The sequence below is a fragment of the Malaclemys terrapin genome, chromosome 15 (genome assembly GCF_027887155.1).
Source record: "Malaclemys terrapin pileata isolate rMalTer1 chromosome 15, rMalTer1.hap1, whole genome shotgun sequence".
Classification (NCBI taxonomy): Eukaryota; Metazoa; Chordata; order Testudines; family Emydidae; genus Malaclemys; species Malaclemys terrapin.
This window is the reverse complement of record NC_071519.1, coordinates 5,996,717-6,021,480: the sequence shown is the minus strand read 5'-3', so window position 1 is coordinate 6,021,480 and position 24,764 is coordinate 5,996,717. Positions and strand designations below refer to the sequence as shown.

Sequence of the window (24,764 nt, the reverse complement as noted above, 5' to 3'; positions counted from 1 at the left end):
ACAATGGTGTGTCCTAGTGGGCTGCTTTCTGGCAAGATGGTTTTCCGTTTTAGGCTTGGGAGGAGCCTGCAAGCTGTGGGTGGACTTGTTCCAGTGAGAACCGCTGCTCTTGTCTTGCTGACCTGGGGGCGCCAGTGACAGCTTGTGAGGGGGCAGGTGCTGGCTTGAGTGAATGCAATATTCATAGATTCATAGATTCTAGGACTGGAAGGGACCTCGAGAGGTCATAGAGTCCAGTCCCCTGCCCGCATGGCAGGACCAAATACTGCCTAGACCATCCCTAATAGACATTTATCTAACCTACTCTTAAATATCTCCAGAGACGGAGATTCCACAACCTCCCTAGGCAATTTGTTCCAGTGTTTAACCACCCTGACAGTTAGGAACTTTTTCCTAATGTCCAATCTAGACCTCCCTTGCTGCAGTTTAAACCCATTGTTTCTGGTTCTATCCTTAGAGGCTAAGGTGAACAAGTTCTCTCCCTCCTCCTTATGACACCCTTTTATATACCTGAAAACTGCTATCATGTCCCCTCTCAGTCTTCTCTTTTCCAAACTAAACAAACCCAATTCTTTCAGCCTTCCTTCATAGGTCATGTTCTCAAGACCTTTAATCATTCTTGTTGCTCTTCTTTGGACCCTTTCCAGTTTCTCCACATCTTTTTTAAAATGCGGCGCCCAGAACTGGACACAATACTCCAGCTGAGGCCTAACCAGAGCAGAGTAGAGCGGAAGAATGACTTCTCGTGTCTTGCTCACAACACACCTGTTAATGCATCCCAGAATCATGTTTGCTTTTTTTGCAACAGCATCACACTGTTGACTCATATTTAGCTTGTGGTCCACTATAACCCCTAGATCCCTTTCTGCCGTACTCCTTCCTAGACAGTCTTTTCCCATTCTGTATGTGTGAAATTGATTTTTCCTTCCTAAGTGGAGCACTTTGCATTTGTCTTTGTTAAACTTCATCCTGTTTAACTCAGACCATTTCTCCAATTTGTCCAGATCATTTTGAATTATGACCCTGTCCTCCAAAGTAGTTGCAATCCCTCCCAGTTTGGTATCATCCGCAAACTTAATAAGCGTACTTTCTATGCCAATATCTAAGTCGTTGATGAAGATATTGAACAGAGCCGGTCCCAAAACAGACCCCTGCGGTACCCCACTCGTTACGCCTTTCCAGCAGGATTGGGAACCATTAATAACAACTCTCTGAGTACGATTATCCAGCCAGTTATGCACCCACCTTATAGTAGCCCCATCTAATTTGTATTTGCCTAGTTTATCGATAAGAATATCATGCGAGACCGTATCAAATGCCTTACTAAAGTCTAGGTATACCACATCCACCGCTTCACCCTTATCCACAAGGCTCGTTATCCTATCAAAGAAAGCTATCAGATTGGTTTGACATGATTTGTTCTTCACAAATCCATGCTGGCTATTCCCTATCACCTTACCACCTTCCAAGTGTTGGCAGACGATTTCCTTAATTACTTGCTCCATTATCTTCCCTGGCACAGAAGTTAAACTAACTGGTCTGTAGTTACCTGGGTTGTTTTTATTTCCCTTTTTATAGATGGGCACTATATTTGCCCTTTTCCAGTCTTCTGGAATCTCTCCCGTCTCCCATGACTTTCCAAAGATAATAGCTAGAGGCTCAGATACCTCCTCTATTAGCTCCTTGAGTATTCTAGGATGCATTTCATCAGGTCCGGGTGACTTGCAGGCATCTAACTTTTCTAAGTGATGTTTAACTTGTTCTTTTTTTATTTTATCCGCTAAACCTACCCCCTTCCCATTAGCATTCACTATGTTAGGCATTCCTTCAGACTTCTCGGTGAAGACCGAAACAAAGAAGTCATTAAGCATCTCTGCCATTTCCAAGTTTCCTGTTACTGTTTCTCCCTCTTCACTAAGCAGTGGGCCTACCCTGTCTTTGGTCTTCCTCTTGCTTCTAATGTATTGATAAAAAGTCTTCTTGTTTCCTTTTATTCCCGTAGCTAGTTTGAGCTCATTTTGTGCCTTTGCCTTTCTAATCTTGCCCCTGCATTCCTGTGTTGTTTGCCTATATTCATCCTTTGTAATCTGTCCTAGTTTCCATTTTTTATATGACTCCTTTTTATTTTTTAGATCGTGCAAGATCTCGTGGTTAAGCCAAGGTGGTCTTTTGCCACATTTTCTATCTTTCCTAACCAGCGGAATAGCTTGCTTTTGGGCCCTTAATAGTGTCCCTTTGAAAAACTGCCAACTCTCCTCAGTTGTTTTTCCCCTCAGTCTTGATTCCCATGGGACCTTACCTATCAGCTCTCTGAGCTTCCCAAAATCTGCCTTCCTGAAATCCATTGTCTCTATTTTTGCTGTTCTCCCTTCTACCCTTCCTTAGAATTGCAAAGTCTATGATTTCATGATCACTTTCACCCAGGCTGCCTTCTACTTTCACATTCTCAACGAGTTCCTCCCTATTTGTTAAAATCAAGTCTAGAACAGCTTCCCCCCTAGTAGCTTTTTCAACCTTCTGAAATAAAAAGTTGTCTCCAATGCAGTCCAAGAATTTGTTGGATAGTCTGTTCCCCGCTGTGTTATTTTCCCAACATATATCCGGATAGTTGAAGTCCCCCATCACCACCAAATCTTGGGCTTTGGATGATTTTGTTAGTTGCTTGAAAAAAGCCTCATCCACCTCTTCCACCTGGTTAGGTGGCCTGTAGTAGACGCCTAGCATGACATCTCCCTTGTTTTTTGCCCCTTTTAGCCTAACCCAGAGACTCTCAACACTTCCGTCTCCTATGTCCATCTCTACCTCAGTCCAAGTGTGTACATTTTTAATATATAAGGCAACACCTCCTCCCTTTTTCCCCTGTCTATCCTTCCTGAGCAAGCTGTACCCATCCACACCAACATTCCAATCATGTGTATTATCCCACCAAGTTTCAGTGATGCCAACAATGTCATAGTTGTATTTATTTATTAGCACTTCCAGTTCTTCCTGCTTATTCCCCATACTTCTCGCATTTGTATATAGGCATCTAAGATACTGGTTTGATCTTTCCTCCCAGTTTTGTCCTGACTCTCCTTTCTCTCTGCCAATATAGCCCACACTCCCTCTTGTTTCCGACTCATTTCCCCGGTCTCCATGTTCCCCACTTACCTGTGTGCTTTGCTCACCTGTCCCCGTCGAACCTAGTTTAAAGCCCTCCTCACTAGGTTAGCCAGTCTGTGTCCGAATAGGGTCTTCCCTCTCCTCGAAAGGTGAACGCCATCTCTGCCTAGCAGTCCTTCCTCGAATAGCATCCCGTGGTCTAGGAAGCCAAAGCCCTCCTGGCGACACCATCTTCGCAGCCAGGCATTCACCTCCATGATGCATCTGTCTCTGCCCGGGCCCCTACCTTTAACAGGAAGAATTGAAGAGAATACCACCTGTGCTCCAAACTCCTTCACCCATGCTCCCAGAGCCCTGTAGTCACTCTTGATCTGCTCAGTGTCACACCGCGCAGTATCATTTGTGCCCACATGGATGAGTAGCATGGGGTAGTAGTCAGAGGGCCGGATAATCCTCGACAATGCCTCCGTAATGTCTCGGATACGGGCCCCTGGCAGGCAGCATACCTCCCGAGATGAAATGTCAGGGCGACAGATGGGCGCCTCCGTCCCCCTCAGCAGAGAGTCTCCGACCACCACTACCCTACGTTTCCTATTCGCAGTGGTGGCAGCAGACTCTCCAGCCTTAGGGGTACGAGGCTTCTCCTCCTTTACTGTAGGGAGTGATTCCTTCTTTCCTGTATCAAGAAGAGCATAACGGTTACCTATAACCACGGCAGGAGGGTTCGGAGCAAGGGTGGAGCACTGCCTGCTGCCAGAAGTAACCAGCTGCCAGCGTCCACCCTGAGCCATCTCCTCCTCCACCAGTGGTGTATCAGCAGTCCTGTGTACTGGGACAGCTACCTCAGCTGTCTCCACATGGACACTGTCGAGGAATTGCTCGTGGATACGGATGCTCCTCAACCTAGCCACCTCCTCCTGTAGCTCTCCCACCTGCTGCCTGAGAGATTCCACCAGCAGGCACCTTTCACATTGGATGGTCCCCCCAGCCTGGATATCAGTAAGTGGAAATTGCAAGTTACAGTCTTTGCAAAACCACACCAGGATCTGGGTAGAGGCATCCATGTTTAGGCACTCTGTCTGGCTACAGGCACAGGTGGAGGAGACAGCAGCAGTGCTGGCACAGGTGTTGCGGGTCTTCCTAACCATCGTAAGCCTCCCTCTGTCAAACTCCCGTCTGCAGCCCCCTGTCAGCTGAAAGGGTTGTTTAAGCAAACAGTTAGAATGTAGTTGCTTTATAGGTATTAAGGGGAATCAAGAGAAAACAGATGGAACCGGCAAGGGACCCTCACCCCCTTCCTGCTCCCTTCCAAACTCCCTTGCGAAACTCCCTGTTAGCAGCCCCTGTTCGCAAAAGGAAACCCCAGCCTGCCGCACATGGGCCAAGTCCACTGCTTGTCTCCTGCATTGTGACATCAAGATTAAAATCTTCCTAGCATGTGCTGCGACTCTTGTATTAAGCCTTCCTGGTTGGCCTGGTCATTGCCAAAGTAGCTCAGCTGGGAGTGCATTAGATTGATGATTTGAAGATTTCTGGCTTGATGCCAGGCTTTAGCACCCCCTTCACCCTGGGCATGTCGTGCTGGGCTTTCTTCTGGGTGTGCAGCTGTGCCTTGAACTCACGAGTTTTCCTAATTTCAGAGGCAACACTTGCAGAGGGCGGTGTGTGGGGTCATGTGCCCCACCTGGGTTAGCTGTCCCTGCTACATCATGTGGTGCTGCAAGGCTCCCTCCCTGCACAGCTGCTAGAGGGGTAAGTGGAGAGGGGCTGCCTTTGCTGCTTCCTCTCCCTGCATTGTTCACACCTGGGAGGAGCTGTTGATCATAAGGGGGTGGGGCTGAACCCTGAAATTGTGCCCCCCCGGCCTCTTTCAGGAAACACCAGTCATCTGTGCCTGGTTTCCAGCTCCTCAGCCAGAGGAAAAAGTGGTATTCTGCACCTGAGTTGCCAGCTCTTACTTTCTTTCTCATGAAGGGGAGGAAAAAAGAATCTCTTTTTCAAACCCCAGTCCTACCATTGACCAAGGTGTGACTTTCTAAGTTCCTGTTACAGTGGAGGATTTAGAGTTAGTGGGGCCCTGTACGCATAAAGTCCATGCAACAATCCCCTTTCATCCCAGCCCTGGTATGTCTCCAGTAGTCGCTATTCCCTGGTAGCAGGGAAGGAAGTTTCCACCCATCCAGGAGATCCCAGCCTGGACTAAAGTCAGCTTCAGGCTTCTCCTCTCTCCCTTCTTGGAATCAAGTTCATGTTTCTACCATGAGTTAAAGCAGCCCAAACCCCCAGAGTCTAGATTAATGTCACAAGTTTGCAATCTCTCCAAGGAAGACAATTTTTTTAAACCCCAGATGAGTGGAGTTAAATCGGTTCTCAGCCTGAGTCTTTGCTCTTAATCCTGAGGATATTGTCCCACCAAGGGGCCATTTCTCACCTCTCTTTTAAAATAAAGCACAATTTTCTTTGCACAGACACAGGAACAGCAACATCTTTCTTTGTCCCTTGTGCTAAGCAGGATGTCAAATTCCATGGAACCTTCCTCTTCTGCAATGGAGACAATGGACAAGCAGGGGGCCCTGGGCACATCCAGCCCTGGCAGTGAGATGTTCCCTCCCCTCTTTCTTTATGCTGCTGTTGTTATTTCATGGAATGTCTGGGATGGGAAAAAAGCTGAGTTCACTCTAGGTGGAGGTAAAAAAGGACCCTGAAAATCTCAGGCCCACAGGGAAAACCCAACCCCTGCTACCGTCACTGAGGTGCTGGAGATTTGAGTAGGAAAGGGACTGTGTGAATTGTCAAGGTGGGGAATGAATAACAATCTACAAGTACATCCACTTCATTAACCATCGACGCAGGCTAATCCTGCTGCAGATAGAAGGGAAATTGGGAGCTATTCTTAGCTGTACAGCCTTGGAAACAGTGACCCAATTGCACCATAGTGAATGTGCTGGGGAAAGCTGGACTTTATAGGCAGGTGGAAATAGCGGATCCTAGAAATACCTGGAATCCCCCCCTGTAGATAAATCTCTGATAATTTTCATATGACTTTACATTGTGCCTCTTCATATAACCTTGTGGTAGGGTGACCAGATGTCCCGATTTTATAGGGACAGTCCCAATTTTTGGGTCTTTTTCTTATATAGGCTCCTATTACCCCCACCCCCTGTCCCGATTTTTCACACTTGCTGTCTGGTCACCCTACCTTGTGGTGGGTCTACCCACGTGTGACCTCTGTTTTCATGGGACTTTGTATCAAAGCCTCATTTAGAAACTTTGCATTGCCCTTAGTATAATATTATAGCCCCTAAGGATAGAATAAGATAGAAGAAAAATTTCTTTTTGCTAGCAGTAGAACAAGAGCTCTCCCCCCCACTCTTAATCAATTGCCCTGTTGAATGAATGAGGTGTGGATGAGCAAGGCATGGAAGGCAGCACCTCCAGACAGCCTCAACCCTTGGAGAGTTTCAGAGTAACAGCCGTGTTAGTCTGTATCCGCAAAAAGAAGAACAGGAGTACTTGTGGCACCTTAGAGACTAACAAATTTATTAGAGCATAAGCTTTCGTGGACTACAGCCCACTTCTTCGGATGCATATAGAATGGAACCCTTGGAGAGGGGCTGGGAGCCAGACCCAAGGACAATAAAACGTGTCAAGTGGGCTCATTAAAGACAAGCAGACATACCCACGGCCTCAGGGGTTAGAAGCAAGCACCTTCTTTTGAAAACACCCTCTTTGCAGCATTGGGACAACACTCAAAAGAAAGCAGCACAAAGGACCAATGGACACAGACACAGAGTTTGAATCTGGTATAGATTTGCATAAGAGGAAAGCTGTTATAAAAGTGAGGTGTCTTGCAGAGGACCCCGGGTCTCGTCTTGTCAACATGGGAGCATCGATCCGGATCGGCAGAAGCCCGGCTCCCCCATCTAACTCACCTGGCCAGTGAAGTTAAGGGGAGCAACTAATTGGTAACAACAAGACGGAGTGTGTTTGTGTGTGAGTGTAAGTGTAATATATTATATGCATATAATACACGGTTAATAAATACATGTATTACTAATAAATGTGGCGTTTTGCCTTATTCCCCCTGAAAAGATCCTGTGCAGTACTTTAAGTACAACACCCCCCCCTCTTCTGCCACCAGGGACAGGTGTTGAGCTGCTCACAGCGCCCCCCCCATTACCTTCCAGCAGGGGATTACAGCACCCGCCCCATCCAATGCAGTATGAGGGCTGATTCTTGTATCTCTGCACCCTAAGTCCAGGGCATGCCAATCTCTCTCCCCCTTTGCTGTGTAGAATCTGGCCCTGCTGCAAAGTGTTCCCTATGACCCACCAACCTCCAGGACAGCAGGTTTGGCCCACAGAGCAGACCTTATCCAAGCTGGTGATGTAGCTCAGTGATAGAGTGCATGCTTTGCATGTATGAGGCCCTGGGTTCAATCCCCAGTATCTCCATGTTCTTTTTTTTTTTTTCCCACACTGCAGGTTTGCTCATGTCCATCTCGGATGTGACCCAGCATTTCCCTGCCCAAGTTTCAATCTTGCTCAGTGAGGGGCAAGTGCCAATTGCATAGAAGGTCTGTGGGGGTTTCTGCTCCTAAGTCACATCAGTAAGTTTAAGATTCCCACCCACAGTGCTGCTTGGCACAATGATAGATGAGAAGAGTGAATCCTCCAGCACTAGAGGGACAGGTCCCATCTGCCCAGACTGAGAGGCAAGTCAGTGCTCAGAAAGGTCAGTGATTTACACCCAACAGGGGACACTGTCTTTTTGAGGTGAGTGCAGCTTGCTTGGGATAGTGCTGATGATGGATAGAAAAAAGGCTGGAGTCAATGACAAATGAGACCATAGAAGGGGAAGGGGAATGGCAGCTCCACAGAAAGTCCTGGGTGCTCAGATGCCCCAGTTATAGGCATGCTGGACTGTCCTAAAGGGAGAAAATATAAAGAGAGACCCAGCCCCCCTACAGTCATCCCATGAAGAAGAACCTGGTTAGGAGTGGGGTGCAGGTTCCCTCTGGGCAAAGGGGAGCTGAAATCCTAGAGTGTCCTGGAATTTAAGTAATGCAAGCTTCAAACCCTGCACCGGCGAGGGCTAAGGTGCATCAGCAGAAGGTTGGGCTGGAGGAACATTGGTGGTAATCTACATTTCTGCTTGCTTTTTTTTTTTTTTTTTTTTGGCAGGTTAAATAAATGGAGCCTCTGCTCCGGTCTCTCCCAAGGGCCTAACATTGCTTTGCACAACGGTAAACCTTGGAACAGGATAGAAATGAAATAGCTGCAGCATATGGCGGCAGAATCTAAGCAATGAAAAGCCTCCGGATTCTTCTGTGTGCATTGACTCCAAACAGGAGCTGTAATTTGACTTGTTTTGCAGCTGCGGCTGGTAAACAAAATATCAGGACAAAGTCATTCCAGTGATTGTAACACTGGCTTTGAGAAGGCTTTGGTCTTACTAAAATATAATTAGCATGTTACACTTGTGTTTTTAAAGGTGGCTTCCCGAAGCAATCCCGAGTTGTTCTTCCCACAGCTGGCTGATGGTGGGCAGCAGGAGATCTCCCCAATCTGGGGGAATCTCTCTGAGCCCCAGTGTTAGTTCTGCATCCTTTCTCCCCCTAACCACACACACCCCTCCCCGACCCATTATCAATGTTTTACAGTGACCCCTCCCTTCCTTTATGGGATTCAGACTCTCTGTGACAGAGACTGACTGGGGCTCCTCTCTGCATGGCCCCAATGGGGAAGGAAAGAGACTGAGGGGGCAGGAAGTAAGATGGGCAGAAGGAGTCAAACAGAGACTTGCCATCAAATGGGAGGTCCTGCAGGGAGTTCTGTGCCTCACTGGAGAGCCCGAACAGCCGGAGCCATGATGCCCTTCTCATGGACACTGCTCTGCTCCCCTGGCTCCCAGCCGCACCGCTGGTAAGTGCTGGGGGGTGGTTCCTCCCTCCCCCCAAGCCTGGGAGCCAGGGGAGCGGAGCAGGCTGGGGCTGGGTCACTCCACTTACCATGCGGTGAGTGCAGGGTTGGGCTGGCTGCAGTCTTCAGGGAAGCAGGGGTAGGGTGGGTGCAGGAAGAGGCTGGAGCAGCACACAGCTGCGCAGGGCACCAGGAAATGTGACCAGGCCTAAGTGTGCATGGGGATGGGATGGGATGGGATGGGATGAGGGCACGTATTTGTACCTGATGGTATGGGCCCCCTCTCTGAGGGGTTGAAACACCAATTGCACTATCTCCTCTCTCCACTGTTGAATATCAGAGCTAACTTTGATTCCATTAGAAGTCTAGTTACAGACTGCTGAGCTGAATTCACTTTGGGCTAATGGTGCACTAGCACTGGGGCTCCCCTACTATGAGCTGAAATTGCTAAGAGCTGAAATCACGAAAGAGCTAAAGTTATTAAGAGCTGAGATCACTGAGGCTGTGTTAACTAGTGGGGGAGCCTGAAGCTATATTGCTAAGTGGCTGGCAGAGCAGAGCGGAGCCTTGTGGGAGTGGCCCAAGGGACGGCTGAAGTGGAGCAGAGCTCAGCGGCTCACAGGTCGGTGAGCAGAGTGGAGCAGCTGCCAGAACAGTTCGTGGGATGGCGGGAGCAGCTCACGGGGCAGCTGGTGGAGTGGAGCGGCTCGTGGTGAAGGCTGTGGCGGAACCCCATCGGCCTCGGATCACGTAAGGTGCTTCTTAACACCCTGCGTGTCCCCCCCCCCCCCGAACTCTGGGGCTGCACTGACCAGGGACAGAGACTTTGGGGGGTTGTTGGACTTTTGGGACTTTGGTGATCCTTGGGTTGCTGGTTTCAAGAACCCAAGGGAAAGGACACAGCCCAACTTGTTGGGGTGGGTTTTTTGCTCATGGTTTGTGTTATGAATCCTGTTTGTGGTGTTTTTCCAATGTAATGCTGATGTCGTTTACCTCATGTTATTAAACATTTTCTGTTACACTCAGACTCCGTGCTTGCGAGAGGGGAAGTATTGCCTCTTAGAGGCACCCAGGGGGTGCTATGTAATTGTCCCAGGTCACTGGGTGGGGGCTCGAGCCGGTTTTGCATTGCGTTATTGAAACGGAACCCCTAGATACAGAACCCGGCCCTTGTTGCTGCCAACTTAAATGGGCAGAAGGGTTACATTATAAATAAATGAGTGTAAACCTAAGCTTCCTGTTTTCAAACTGGTTTTCCCAACTCAGTTCCCAATTCTCTTCTGGAAAGGCCTCCAGAGCGCCTGCCCACCCCAGCAGAAGTGGCAGTGAGAAAGCTCCCCAGTGCTGCTCTTAGTCCCAGGTGGATTGTTCAGTGATGGGGAGAGCTGATTTTTTTGGTGCTGAGAAAGCTGCCAGGCAGGTCTCTGGGCAGCAGATCTCCCTTCCTCTTCAAGCACACACCAGGCTCCTTCCCTGCCCAGTCACTGCTGAAGGAGGGTCCTACATGCACTGAGCCTAAGAGCTTTCAAAGCCTTCTTAGTGTGGGTGGCAGCACATCAGTCTCATAATCTGAAGGTCCTGAGTTCAAGCCTCAGAGAAGGCAACTGTTTTTGCTCCCTGCTTCAGATTTTCTTAAGGAAATTAGAGAAAAGAGACTATAGCAGAGTGGTTTCTAGACACCCTCCCATCCTTTTAACACACACACACACACACAGACTTTTCTAAGGCATTAACTTTTCCTTTTCCTTTATGACTCCTGAAATACCAATTCCTAGAAGCTCCTTTCCACAGAGCGCACAACCGTAGTGCAGAGAAAAAGCTGGGGGCTGCCAGGTTGTTGTGGGCAAGTAGTTAAAGGGATGCACAAAAAATCCATTTGGGCTGCTGCCCCCCATCCTCACTCCCAAGCAGCTTTGATTCTTGATGACTGTGATGCTGAGATTCCACTGCCTCAGCATCCTCGACCCCCACTGGAGGCCAGTTCCTTAGACCCCTGTTCATATTTCAGACCCCAGCAAGTGCAGCATCCCTGCCCAGCAACTCACCCTCTGCCCCAGGAGAACCAGCTGGTGGGCTGCATACACAGGCAGACAGCTTATACCACTCCCCTCAGAGCAGCAGCCGCAGCTGTTGGCAGCTAATCCCCACCTGAGGCTTGGGGGAAGGAATCATAGAATCATAGAATATCAGGGTTGGAAGGGACCTCAAGAGGTCATCTAGTCCAACCCCCTGCTCAAAGCAGGACCAATTCCCAACTAAATCATCCCAGCCAGGGCTTTGTCAAGCCGGGCCTTAAAAACCTCCAAGGAAGGAGACTCCACCACCTCCCTAGGTAACGCATTCCAGTGTTTCACCACCCTTCTAGTGAAATAGTGTTTCCTAATATCCAACCTGGACCTCCCCTACTGCAACTTGAGACCATTGCTCCTTGTTCTGTCATCTGCCACCACTGAGAACAGCCGAGCTCCATCCTCTTTGGAACCCCCCTTCAGGTACTTGAAGGCTGCTATCCAATCCCCCCTCATTCTTCTCTTCTGGAGACTAAACAATCCCAGTTCCCTCAGCCTCTCCTCATAAGGAGCTGGGGATCACTTGTTATTTCTTCCATACATCAAGTCTCACTGTGTTTGAACACATTTCTCTCTAAAACTGATTTAAATTCAGAGCCCCTCCCCCCATTTCTGCTTTATGCCTCATTCCTGTACTGATGTGAACACAAAGAAACCTTTGGGGACCACTTGCAGCTACTTCTCTGAAGATTTTTTAATTCAATAATTGCTGATTCCTACCCCCATTAAGAACAGTGGATTTTATGCCCAGGAGCTTGGCTAAAGGCAAAATAATGGGTTAAGGTTTGTTACCCCCATGGCCAGTGCTGGAATTCGCTATATTATCCCAGCACAGAGGCCGAACTATTGCACAAAAGTTCCTTCTATCTAGTTTTCCTTTCAGTGCCCTCCTCTGCTATGTTATTGTTTGTTCATTCAAGCCACATGCAGAGGTGGGTGTTACCCTGACACACAGGGAACTTAAAGTTGTCCAAGTGCATGCAGTGTTTCAGAAACCTTCCTGCTGTTCAATGGGATTGCTGTGTGCGACTAAACCAGGGAAATCGTCAACCTGGTGCTAGAGTAAGATTCCAACCTGCCGTGAATAAGGTGCTGAAAGGCAGATCCAGGGACACCCTCCCTCTGGTGAAGGTTATAAAATAACACCAGCCCCAGCTCAAAGGGCATTTGCGCAATGGCTGAACTTCAAGCAAGGGCCCTTCCAGTGCATGGTTCGCCTGGAAGAAGATTCACAAAACACATCCTGGTGTCACTCAACAACCGTCACTGTGATCCTCCACCTAACAAACAAACAACAGCAATAAAAAAAAAACATTTTCCCCCAAAACTCTGCCAGATTTGTCCCAAGAGAATAGAAGTCAGAACCAAGGCACCAGGTCCAGATGGGGGAAGGGACAAGAGGAGGCTGCAGCTGCACAAGAGAGAGTGTCCACAAGGTCTAATGCTGTAGCTCAGACAGCCAGAAACAGGTTTTTCTGGCAAGTGGCTCCCTGCAGAGAAAATGCTTTTCCCTGTAAAAGCACCCCAGCATGAAATGGATAAATTGGCCACATGGTGGCGCCTGAAGGAACATAAATCCACACCGTGTAGAGGTCAAGCATAGGAGTTTATTACACACAGCGCTGGTGGAGTGTCACCTTGCTTATTAGGCTCAGAGACACTGTCAATCAATTGATTACGATGGAATATATGGATTTTCCATGGGCAGGGGAAAGTGACGGGGAAGGCAGTTCCACACCCCGGGAGTCAGAATGCGATCAGCTCACACCGAGGGGGAACAAACTCCCTCCCTTGGTCTCTATGCCAGAGCTCCTATCAGCTCAGTGTCCTTCCCAGAAGAGTGTCCAGGTAGGATGCTGAGAGGGTTGCAATGGGATAAATGAAGGCAGAGGAAGATTGTTTCTCATGGGCTTTCTTTGTGTTGCTCTGTGATCCTGCTGGAAGAAGCTGAAACATCATTTGTGTTTGTTTCAGTACCTTGGGTTGGACTCAGGTTGTGACCCTGAGCACAGGGGTTCCTGCACTCTCTGTTTTTAGCCCCTCAGGGAACGGACAATGGATCAGCTTCAGAAATTGGACAGAAAGTAGCCTAAGAAAGTGGAGCATAGCTGAGAAGACAAACCACATCATTACCTCCTCAGTGGTCTAGTGGTTAGGATTTGCCACACTCATTGTTGTGATGTGGGTTTGATTCTTAGTTAGAGAAAGGTGATGTTATATAAAAAAAAATTAATTTATTCTTCACAGGCAATTTAAACAAATCCATGTTTTTTTCTGATTCCCCTTCTTCTACATAAGCTTGGGAAGGGCTTTGGAGACCATATAAAAATCAAAGTTTCCCACTGACTAGTAACAGAATGTGGGCATGTTTCCACTGTGCACCTCGAAGTCCAGGCTGCATGCCCTTTTACACAAATGGACATGTGCAAATTATTTTTTCCCTTGCTAGCTAGCCTAACCAACCTTATAATAACAATAATAGACATTCAGGTTGACCCAAGATGAATATTTTTTCCAATTTTCTTGGTGAAACAAAACCAAAAAATCATTTCGAGTAAACCAAAATATTTCAGCAAATAAAATATTCATCCAAAAAACTTTCATCCCACTCTATATACAAGTCTTTGGAAGTAACCATCCCTGAGAAAGTTATCATTAGCCTCTTCCTTTCCTGAGGTTTATCTGCTGAAGTGTTCTAAGCATAGATGATGGGCCTTTCACCTGTTGGCCACTGGTTACTACCTTGTTGAGGTAGCTACTGATGAAAGGCAATGTGGTTTAGTGGCAGACCTACTTCTATCCCTCTACCCAACTAGGGGTGTTTGTTTCACATTGCATGTAAAAATACAATACATGCATTTTGTTCATACCTACAACTGGGATCAAGATGAAACATTGTGATTGTAAATCAATGAGAAAATCTCTGCTGAGTTCTACAGAAGGAAGGTTTTCTCATCAGGTTCTAGCACATGATAAAAGTTCTGAAGGTTCTTAGAGCTTCCAGACACATGGGCCAGAACTTTCAGAAGGTCTCACACCCACGCTAGAGCCAGATTTTCAGAAGAACTCAGCTCCCATTTAGGCACCAAAAATTTTGGCCAGGTTTTCAGAAAGGCTGAACACACTGAGGTCTGAGCTATTTTGAAAACAAAAGGTGGTAGAAGTTGTGGGTGCTGGTTGCTTGGCCGTCTGGCCCACCATGCAGGAGTTTGAGGTTCAACATTAGTTTCTTAGAATGCTAGCAACCATCTTTTATTCTCTTAAAAAGTGAGCAGGGAGACTACATATAAAAATCAGCTCTGCTTCAGAAGGACTCTAGAAGTTGAAAGATATGTGCCATCTCTGCCTCCCTGAAGAGTTCATAACAAGTTAAAGAAAACTAAGATTGATAAATCACTGAACTAACCACGTCAGGCTTGCTGTGTGGTCTAACATGTCAGATGCAAGGTTGTGTCTTTCTGTCATTTGTTGTTCTGGGCTCCGTATGAAGGCATGTGTTCCAATCCCCTTCCTGACACAATGATTGTCTTCTACCTGAAGAAATAGCCTCATTTCAACCTCCACTGTAACATTACAACACCAACTGCTTAGCTTTCAAACGGCCAAAGACACATTCGACCCCCATGCGGCACCTGCTTAGCCTGTTGTTAAAAAACTCCTTGCTGCTGTCCAGCTGCCCTGTGTAAGGTTTCATGAGCCAGGGCTGTAAGAGGTAAGCTGGGATTACTATGGGCATTTCCACATCCCGCACTGTGAACTTGTGGTCTGGAAAGAAAGTTCCTGTATACCTTCCTATTGATGTATTCAGAGGCAAGGTGGTCTGGTTTTAAAATTGGAATGTGTGTGCCATCAATCACCCTGCCACAGTTAGGGAAACCCATCTCTGCAAAGCCATCCACTATTTCATGCAGAGTTCCCAGAGTCATGGTATTATGCAGCAGGATGTGATTTATTGCCCTGCACACTTGGAGTAATACAGCCCCAACAGTGGACTTTCCCATTCCAAATTGATTTGCGACTGATTGGTAGCAGTCTGGATTCACCAGCTTCCACACAGCAATTGCAACATGCTTCTCTACCGGAAGGGCAGCTCTCAATCTTGTCTCTTCCGCTGCAGGTCAGGAACCAGCTCAGCACATAGCCCCAGGAAGGTTGCTTTATGTATCCTAAAGTTCTGTACCCACTAGGGTTACCATTCGTCCGGATTCCCCCGGACATGTCCAGCTTTTTCAAGTTAAAAATAGCGTCCGGGGGGAATTTGTCAATGTCCGGACTTCCCCCCATACAGAGCGTGCGCGGCTTACAGGGCAGCCCGGATCCTGCCACTCGCTCGGGGCTCCGGCAGCCAGAGCCCTTCCTTCACTTCCCCCTCCTCTCTCCTGAAACTTGACACCACTCCCCTCCTCTCTCTCCCTCCCCCTCCCTCCCTGCATTCGCAGATGGCCGGCCGGCCTCGGCCTCCGGCAGTCTGGACCTCCGACCCTGCTCCCCTCCCCCGCTTCTGAGCGCGCTGCTCTGCAGCACAGTAAGGGGGCTGGGGGGGGCAGAAAAGCGGCAGGGAGTTTCTGGGGTGGGGGGGTAGTCAAGAGACAGGGAGCAGGGGGGAGGGTTGGATGGGTCAGGAGTTCGGGGGGGGCTGTCTAGGGGTTGGGGGTGTAAGGTTTTGGGCAGTCAGGGTACAGGTGGGGGGGTCTCAGGAGGGGGCAGTTAGGGGACAAGGAACAGGGAGGCTTAGGTAGGGTGTGGGGTTCTGGAGGGCAGTTAGGAGCAGGGGTCCCAGGAGGGGGCAGTCAGGGGACAAGAAGCAGGGGGGGGTCGGGAGTTTGGGGGGAGCTTTCGGGGGGGTGGATAAGGTTTTGGGCAGTCAGGGTACAGGTAGGAGGTAGGGTCCTGGGGGGCAGTTAGGGAGAGGGGTCTTAGGAAGGGGCAGTTAGGGGATAAGGAACAGGGAGGCTTAGGTAGGGGGTGGGGTTCTGGAGGGCAGTTAGGAGCAGGGGTCCCAGGAGGGGGGGACAGGGAGCAGAGGGGTTTAGATGGGTCAGGAGTTCTGGGGGGGGGCTGTCAGGGGTGGGGGTGTGGATAAGGGTTGGGGCAGTCAGGGGACAGGTAGGGGGTAGGGTCCTAGGGGGCCAGTTAGGAAGTGGGGAAGGTCTCAGGAGGGGGCAGTCAGGGGACAAGAGGCAGGGAGGCTTAGGGAGAGGGTGGAGTCCTGGGGGGCAGTCAGGGGACAAGGAGTGGGGGGGAGGGTTGGAGGTTCTGAGGGGGCAGGAAGTGGGAGGGAGTGATAGGGGCAGGGGCGGGGCTAGGACAGGATGGGGCGGGGCTAAGACAGGACGGGGCGGGGCTAGGGCGGGGCTCCTCCCGTCCTCTTTTTTGATTGTTGAAATATGGTAACCCTAGTACCCACTGGTCGTCATCTCACACCCACAGGACAATGCGATCCCACCAATCAGTATTTGTTTCCCTAGCCCAAAAGCAATGCTCTCCTATATGCAGCTGCTCTGTGAATGCACAAAGCACTGATAAGTTGCTGCCATCCATATCACACTAGGGTGCCTGCGATTTATCCTCTGCTAACTTTGCAAGTAATTCTGCGAGTAACTGTGCTGCCATGCGCAATGTCCTCACGACAGCTAACAGAGCATAGGAGAGAAGTGCGGGACCCATCCTCTCTCACTGGCATGCACTACAAAAGAATGACAGTTGGAAAAACAGAACGAAAGAAAGCCAGAAACCATTGGAGGGGTGGGACACAAAATGGTGCATGATGGCACATTTTGCACATCCCCGGATGAATTGTAGAGGAGCCCAAAGGGCTGCAGGGCCGGCTTTAGGCCTATTCCACCGATTCCCCTGAATTGGGCCCCGCCCCAAGAGGGCCCCGCGCAGATCGGGCGGTGTCCCTGCCTGAAGCAAAGCTCCGTGGCTCTCCCGGAAGCAGCAGCTGTTGTTGCCAGGCAACGAGAGACGCTGGCCGTGGGGGGGGGGAGCTGAGGCAGAGGCAGCGGGGGCTGTTGCAGGTCAGGAGGGGGGAGAGGGGAGAAGGCACATGTGCTTTGCAGCCTTCCCCTCCCCTCCCCCCAGCACTCACCTGGAGGAGACTCCGAGGGGGCTTCTGGTCAGGTGGGAGACAGGAATCTCTGCAGTGGTGTTGCTGTTTGAGGGTGAGTTTATGCCTGCCTGTGTCTGTTAGTGTTTCAAAACTAAACTCGGGATCATGTAACCCAGGAAGAAAGCTCAGAGCTGGTACTTAGTGCTGTGAATTCCAGGTGAGAGAGAGAGAGGGAGGTTTGGAGGAGGAATTCAAATACATCAAGTGGGGAGAATGCGAAAGGTCTGCAACATGGCAGGCTGAGACTTTTATCTCTCCCTTCTCCCCCGAGAGAGGGGAAACTGAGGCACGGAGTGATCTGATTCCCCTCCCCAAATTATTTTGCAAAGGAGGGGGACAGGGGCTCCTATCCAAACCAGTTCCGTTTCCATCAACTCTGCTTCCCCTGCTGCAAGACCACTGTAGGGGCTGAATATTTCCATTAAACTCTGGCTCCTTCATTTGCCCTGCAAGAATAAAATAGACCGGCTTTGGGGGGGAGGAATATTCCCCCCCCCCCAAGCTGTGTGAACATTAAGGGATTTTGGGGGGGGAGGGCACGATAATATTCTGGATCGATCAAACACCCAGCTCAGCTTTCTAGCCATCCAGCAGCTCTAGGGCAGGGAAGGATGGTGCTCTTGGTGCAGAGTGGTCACAAAACAGGAGTGAATTTAGTGGGGGGGGCGGGTTCCGGTTGAAATCCCATCCGATGCAGCCACACAGAATCGCTGGTGGCACTGGGAGAGGCCAGGAGTGGAAGCAGGTGGCCCGGGGGTGGGGGGACATTTGCCCTCAGTCCTGGGCTCTGGGATGGACTAGACTGGGTGGTGGGTTCAGTCTAGTCTTCCAGCCTGTTGCTCTCGCTGGGGTTTGTGGTTTTCATCTGGCTCCACCGAAAAGATCAAACAAGCCCAGTAGAAAAGGGGGGTGAGAGGCAGGAAGGGGCTTGTAAGGGGTTAAAGTGACCCATCAATGAAAGAGTAAAACCAGAGTTTGACTGGGTTTCCCGCCAGCCACCACTCCTGCAAACACTGGGCAAGGGGCAGCCCCATCCCCCACCGAGGCTATGGTGAGGGGCAGCAGGGGAGGAAGGAAGTCACATGTGATGGCAGTCCCCTCCCCCCCAGCCCTCACCACCCCCTCTCCAGCCCCCAAACTCTGTCCCAGAGCTTGCACCCACCCCCCGCACTCCCTCCCAGAGCCTGCACCCCTCCACCCATTCTGCACCCCACACCGTGCCCCAGCCCGGAGCCTGCACCCAAACTCTGTCCCACTCAGCCCTGGGCAAAGCTTTCCTTGGCTGGCTCCCAGCCCCTCTCCAAGGGTTGCAGCTGTCTGTAATCAATTGACCTGTTGAATGAATGAGGTGTGAATGAGGAAGGTGTGGGAAGCAGGCACTTCCAAAGTGGGGGAAGAACTCTAGCAAAAAGACATTTTTCTTTCACCTTAATTATACTACCTTAGGGGCCAGTTATAACATTACCAAGGTTCAATACAAAGTCATATAAAAGTTATACAAAAATGCATAAAGCAGAGAGCAACAGAGGGTCTTGCATCTGAAGAAGTGAGGTTCTTACCCACGAAAGCTTATGCTCCCAATACTTCTGTTAGTCTCAAAGGTGCCACAGAACCCTCTGTTGCTTTTTACAGATTCAGACTAACACGGCTACCCCTCTGATACTATAATGCAGAGATTTATCTTCAACTGCACTGATTGACTGCTGTGTGCAGTAATATAGTGACCCCTGGGTCTTTGAATGAGGCTTTATACTTGGGGGGGGCGAGCTGCGAGCAGGTGGGCAAGCGGCGGGTGGGCAAAGAGGCAAGCAGTGAGCCAGCAGGGGTTCTAGGGGTGGGCATGGGGGTTTCTGGTGAGGGAGGGAGAAGGTGAAAGGAGGCAAGTGGTGGGTGGGGGACTGACTAGGAGGGACACAGCAAGCCAGCGGGGGGCTAGGGGTGAAGAGGGGTGTGATGATGGGGCCGAGCGGGGAGGGGTCGGGTCCTATTTTACTGCTGTGATCTGGTCACCCTATGTCACCCCCAACCCCCAAACCTTCCTTTTCTTCCTTTTTGGCCCACAGCTGTTTCGGCGGGGCGGCGCTGGGGAAGCAGAGTTTGTTTCCGTGGGCCGAGAGGCGCTGGGGGGGGGAGGAGGGCACAATTTTATATTAATAATGAAATGTTTTATAAATTTTAATAAAATAAACATTATTGAAGAAAATCAGTTGTACAACTATCAAAACATGAATTATTTTCCTAATATGAAAGTGAAAATCAGCTAATGAATATATAATTTTGTTATTATTTATATAGTCATGGAAAGTAAATAATACACGGAAGAAATGAAAGGGTTCTTTTTAAGTGGCTTTTTTTTTAGTCATCGCTGCTGGGGCCCCGTCGAAACTGTTCGAATTGGGCCCCACACTTCCTAAAGCCGGCCCTGAAGGGCTGCTATTAACATCAGAGAGACTTTGAGGAACCACTTTGACAATGAGGGGTAGTAACACATGTCTGCTTTGGAGTTACTTCCGTGTTGCATCCATGTACAATTTTGGGGCCCAAGATCAGTGTAACAAAATGCTTTAGAAGCCTGTTCCTGAGAGTGAATTGATTGCTATATACTTTTGTAGAACACAGAATAAAAATGCTGTATCATTAAATACCTTATCCTTTATTTATTGTTAAAAAGAGTAAAACCTCACTACCGTGTGTAGCTCCAGCTATCATTGTGCAAGCTGTGAGGGGGAGGAGGAGTGATGGGGAAACTCAGGAATGCTGTGAAATGAAAAGGAATGTGTGGGCATAGAGTGGGGTGGGGTTGGCAAAGAATTGTGCATCTGCTGCAGTGGCGCTTGAACTTGGATCTGCTCAGTCTGCAGTTGTATCAGAGACTTGAACATCTCTGTCTGATCCTCCATAACATTTATGATCCTCTCTGTCACTTGCCTAGCAAAAGCGGCATTCTCCTTTCTGTCCTGCCTTTCGGCTTCCCAGCACTCTTTCCGTTCCCTGATCTGTCTCTCATCACGCTGTATAACCTCGCGGAATATGTCTTCTTTGCTGTGCCTAGGTTTTTTCCCTTATCTGCCACAGCTGGTCCACGGGGGTGTGTGATGTTTTCTTCAAGGTCTGTGCTGAACAGAAGAGGGATTGTTACATTCCAGCAAACAATTGAAACATTTTAGTAAAAAGGGCATTTTGCTAGTAGAGATCACTTTCTCTCTGAGATTCTAGGCAGGGACACAGCTCCACGAGCATCCCAATCATGGTGAGTTTCAGGAGTGGGGGAAGGCGGTTGTGCATATGGACAAAAAGGTCATGGCTTGCAGGGCACCTTTGCAGGGATCTGATTCTAATATTATCCCACACTTTTTCACAGGCAGCCAACCTGCTGGCTGACATCTCATTGCTGAGGTTGACCAGAGAAACGAGGTCTCAGCTGCTGAATGCTTGTGGATTTTACCCTGGTCTATATGGAGCTCAGCTATGTGCTGCTTTGGTCCCAGCTCCAGTGATTGCTAAATGGCATGGTACAGTTTCCTACAATGGGGGAACTAACAAGGCTGCAATCCCTTAGAATCTGCGGCAGAGGATTAACAAGTACCTCTTGGAAACTATCCAGAGCCTCTCTCTGAAGGATTCCCTGCAGGTCTCGATGTCCATCGACACCCTGCTTGGCCATACAGATTAGCTACACAGGGCAATGTCCAGCTCACAGAAAACACTACCTGTCTCCCACTTTTCAATTCCCTACACAAGCCACAGCAATTTACCCAAAGTCTCATCTGCTTCCTGATCCCTGTTGAGCACTTCTGAAGTGGAGAAATGTTCCTGGCTGCCTGCCGTACCGGGTGACACCACTGGGAGCACCACATCCTCTTCTAGCTCAACTTCATCCAGAATTTCAGCCTCCGGGTTACCCCCTCTTTCAGCTGCATGTGAAGTATCCACGGGGCAATTGGCAATGGAGGTGAGGTCACCACCGAGGATAGCATTCAGCTCTTTATAGAAGTGGGAGGTCTTAGGTGCACCACCGGAGCGATGGTTCATCTCCCACACCTTATGATACGCTTGCCTCAGCTCCGTTATGTTCGCTCTGCACTGCTGCATGTCCCGATCATAGCCCTTTTTGCACAAGCCCCAAGAAATTTGTTCATATGTGTCCCGATTCCTACAAGTCACTCACAGCTGTGACTGAACAGACTCCTCTCCCCATATATTGATCAGATCCAACAACTCAGCAGTGGTCCAAGTAGGAGCACATTTGGTGCGATAACCAGCCATGCTCACCTGGAAAGCCACCTGGGAAGCCAGCAAACAGGAAATGAGATTTAAAATTCCCAGGGCTTGCAAGGGGGAGGGGTGCAGGGCAGCAGAGTTCAAACCGCTGACCAGAGCGGCAGCATGGGAGTTGTGGGATACTTCCTGGAGGCCAATAAAATAAAATAAAATAAAAACCTGTGGTGTTTACACTGGCTGTTTGCCAACAATAAAAGGAGGGGAAAAGACAAAAGTCTCTCGCAGGGTGGAAGTTTTTTGTTGCCAAATCTTGGCATTTTTTTTAAAGTAACCTTTGTCAAAGTTAGACTCAGGACTCATAGTCTGTCAGACCACTCTGTTTTATTAGCACAGCGCTCTGCTAATACATTCAGATAATGTGAGCCCCCATGCAAGATTCAAACAGTCTTATTTATACAGATAAAAGGGCGCAAACTAAACAAAGGGACAGAGAGAGCAAAATTGTAAAATTTGCATAGGGCACAATATGCATATCCTGCTTCGTTATTAACTCTTATCGATCTAAGGCTAATGCTTCACCAATTGCCCTTAAGTGGGGCAATTCATTAAGCAGTTAATGTCTGCTTTCCTGCCCCCCAGCTTGCAGCATTTCTCATTTCTACTTAAAGGTACATACAGCATTCTTTAATTCATTCTATTTCTTTAATATAATTCATTTCACTTTCACAATCCCTCCTTTTGGTCAAGCTTACGCAAAGACCAACAATTACTGGGTTCCACATATTAATCGTTCTTTATCTCTTCGTTCATCAGTGATATTTCGAAATCATATTAGCACTCTGTTTTGGGGCAGTCACTTGGGTGGCATACCTTACACAATTCTGGATACAACAGGAGATTAGCTGAAAGCATCATTAGGATTTCAAACAGGATAGTCAGGGCTCCCTGAAACAACCAGTTTCCTATGCCAGAGAAATTTAACAGGTTACTTAGCCACTTCCATAAAGAACTCGGCTCTTCTTGGGGAAGATACGCGATTTGTTCTAAGTGACTAGCGCGATCTATTACTTCCTTGGGTTCGTCAGGTATGAACACACATTATTTTCCAATGAGAGCACAGGTCCCTCCTTTGGCCGCCAGCACAATGTCCAATGCCTGACAGTTTTGGAGGGCCATCTGTCAGATCGCCCCTGTTTCTTTGGCCAGGGTTTTTTAAACTCTCTCCGATTTCATTTGCCATTATTTCAACTACTGCTTGTAACCTCAGGAGCCTTTTTGCATGGTGTTGAAAGATTGTATTGTTTTCACTAAGGTTACTGTAGGGGGAACATGAAATTGATTTTTTTTCTGTTTGATCCTCAGGTCAAGAAAAAAATTCATATCCCCATACCCAGCCCGCCCCTTTTTAGTTTTATTCGAATAATCCCATACACCATTGGCCACAATATGCTGAAGGCAATGGCTTTTTCCCAGATCCAGCCCTGTCCATTACACACTCAACACCAATGACCTTTTCCCTCCATCACACTTATCCATTTAGATACATTTATTCCCACTGCTTCCCAAGTGTCATTATTGTTCCATGTTTTGTTAAACGGACGAGGTCCTCCAGTGAGGTCTGGGGAATTGAGTGGGATTGCCAGGACAGGAACACAAGCTTGAGAGTGGGCTGGGATGTGGCTGCAGATCCAGCAATTAGAAATATTAAGGGTCTGAGCTATCCACACTTGCTGCTGGATAAAAGAATTGTCATTGTGGACTCCCCAGACCTTAAGACACCAGCAGCCGAGGAACAGGCACCACCAGAGGTTCATGTTGGAGGCAAGGCCCTTCCGGTTCTGACAACCTCAACTGAGGGAACCGCAGTCACGGTTTTACATCCACCAGGCAGCAGGCGCTAGGCTCACTACTGCTTCTTTTTGGGCCTTGCTTTAGGTCCTTGTCTGCTTCTGGCAACCCTTACGAGAGCGTAGATGGTAAGGTATTGCAGGCTGTTCCTCTACGTCATTTTCTGGAGTCAAAATTGACTCTGAGTGGTCCTGAGGTGATTGGTTTGCTGGGGGGGGGTGCCTTCTTACACTGCAAAGCATGTATGCACGCTGTGATGCCAGACAGTTTAACAGCCATCTGGATAGTAAGCAGTACCTAATGATTCTTTGATGTCCTTTAAGTCTCTTTACTTCTTCTTCCTTGACTCTGGCTATAACAATGGCCTTCACACCTTATCTTTTCCTGATGCATACATTCCTTATTCACACAGATTGAGAATACAAACAGTAGTATTTTATATGGAGCAAAAAGGCATTGCAAATTAAACCTTGCTAAGTTTTACAATCAATAACCAAGACAATTTACATTGAGACCCAGGCCTTCAATGTTCCTCTAATCTACTTAACATAGACACAATAGAGAATCCTGTTTCTTACTTACTAAACCTTAAAACAAAGAAATGTATATTTAACTAGAGGCCTACTTTGTAATACATATAGGAAACCATAGTAGACATTATAACTTATTCTAAAACAAAAGGGTGACCATAATCAGTCATAAGGATTGTTCTGGTCTCATTCCTTTCTGCTATTCAAAAAGGGTGGCTGACAGGGATGAAATCAAATCATACATTAATTCTTATGGGACATTATAAAATCCTGCTCCTACATATCCCCCTTTTGACACTAAGATTATTAATCGCCAGTGTCACTTCTTATTTAGTCCACATAATAGAAAATACTGGGAGGTGATTTGGGCCTGTGGCTCTAGCTTTGCATACATTTGTTTTATCCAACAGCACATTTCAAATGTTACAATTAAACACATACAATTTAAAATAAAAAACAATTAGGGATAGTAACATTAGTATGCCAGTAGTTGTGGGAGACCATTCAGAAAATATATTATACCAATGGTAAGCTGTTATGTCTTTCTGCAGTGGCAATTCTTAACATGTTGCTATTTGCATGCATATTTGGGGGGAGGGATAGCTCAGTGGTTTGAGCATTGGCCTGTTAAACCAAGGGTTGTGAGTTCAATCCTTGAGGGGGCCGCTTGGGGATCTGGGGCAAAATCAGTACTTGGTCCTGCTAGTGAAGGCAGGGGGCTGGACTCAATGACCTTTCAAGGTCCCTTCCAGTTCTAGGAGATGGGATGGGATATCTCTGTTAATTTTGCATGTATAATATGAATGGTTCAGTTTCCCACATTGCCTTTTTGTTTGTTTTAGGAACTATGTTACCTTTTTACCTTTTGTAAACACATTACTTACATTACATTTACATTTGTCTATTGGAAGGTTGCTAACACTTCCATTTTTTTAAAAACACTTTCCCACCCAAGAATTAA

General features: G+C 48.2%; 1 protein-coding gene and 2 non-coding genes across 4 annotated transcripts in view; all 3 read left to right on the top strand.

Annotated features, from left to right (window-relative positions):
• LOC128823020 (zinc finger protein 883-like) overlaps positions 1-24,764 on the top strand; it is a 341,706-nt gene that overhangs the window by 78,010 nt on the left and 238,932 nt on the right. The gene's annotated exons all lie outside the window — the stretch shown is intronic.
• Positions 7,485-7,556, top strand: TRNAA-UGC (transfer RNA alanine (anticodon UGC)). The gene has a single exon. It is a non-coding gene; the product is annotated as a tRNA-Ala (tRNA).
• On the top strand, positions 10,554-10,626 carry TRNAM-CAU (transfer RNA methionine (anticodon CAU)). Its single transcript has one exon. It is a non-coding gene; the product is annotated as a tRNA-Met (tRNA).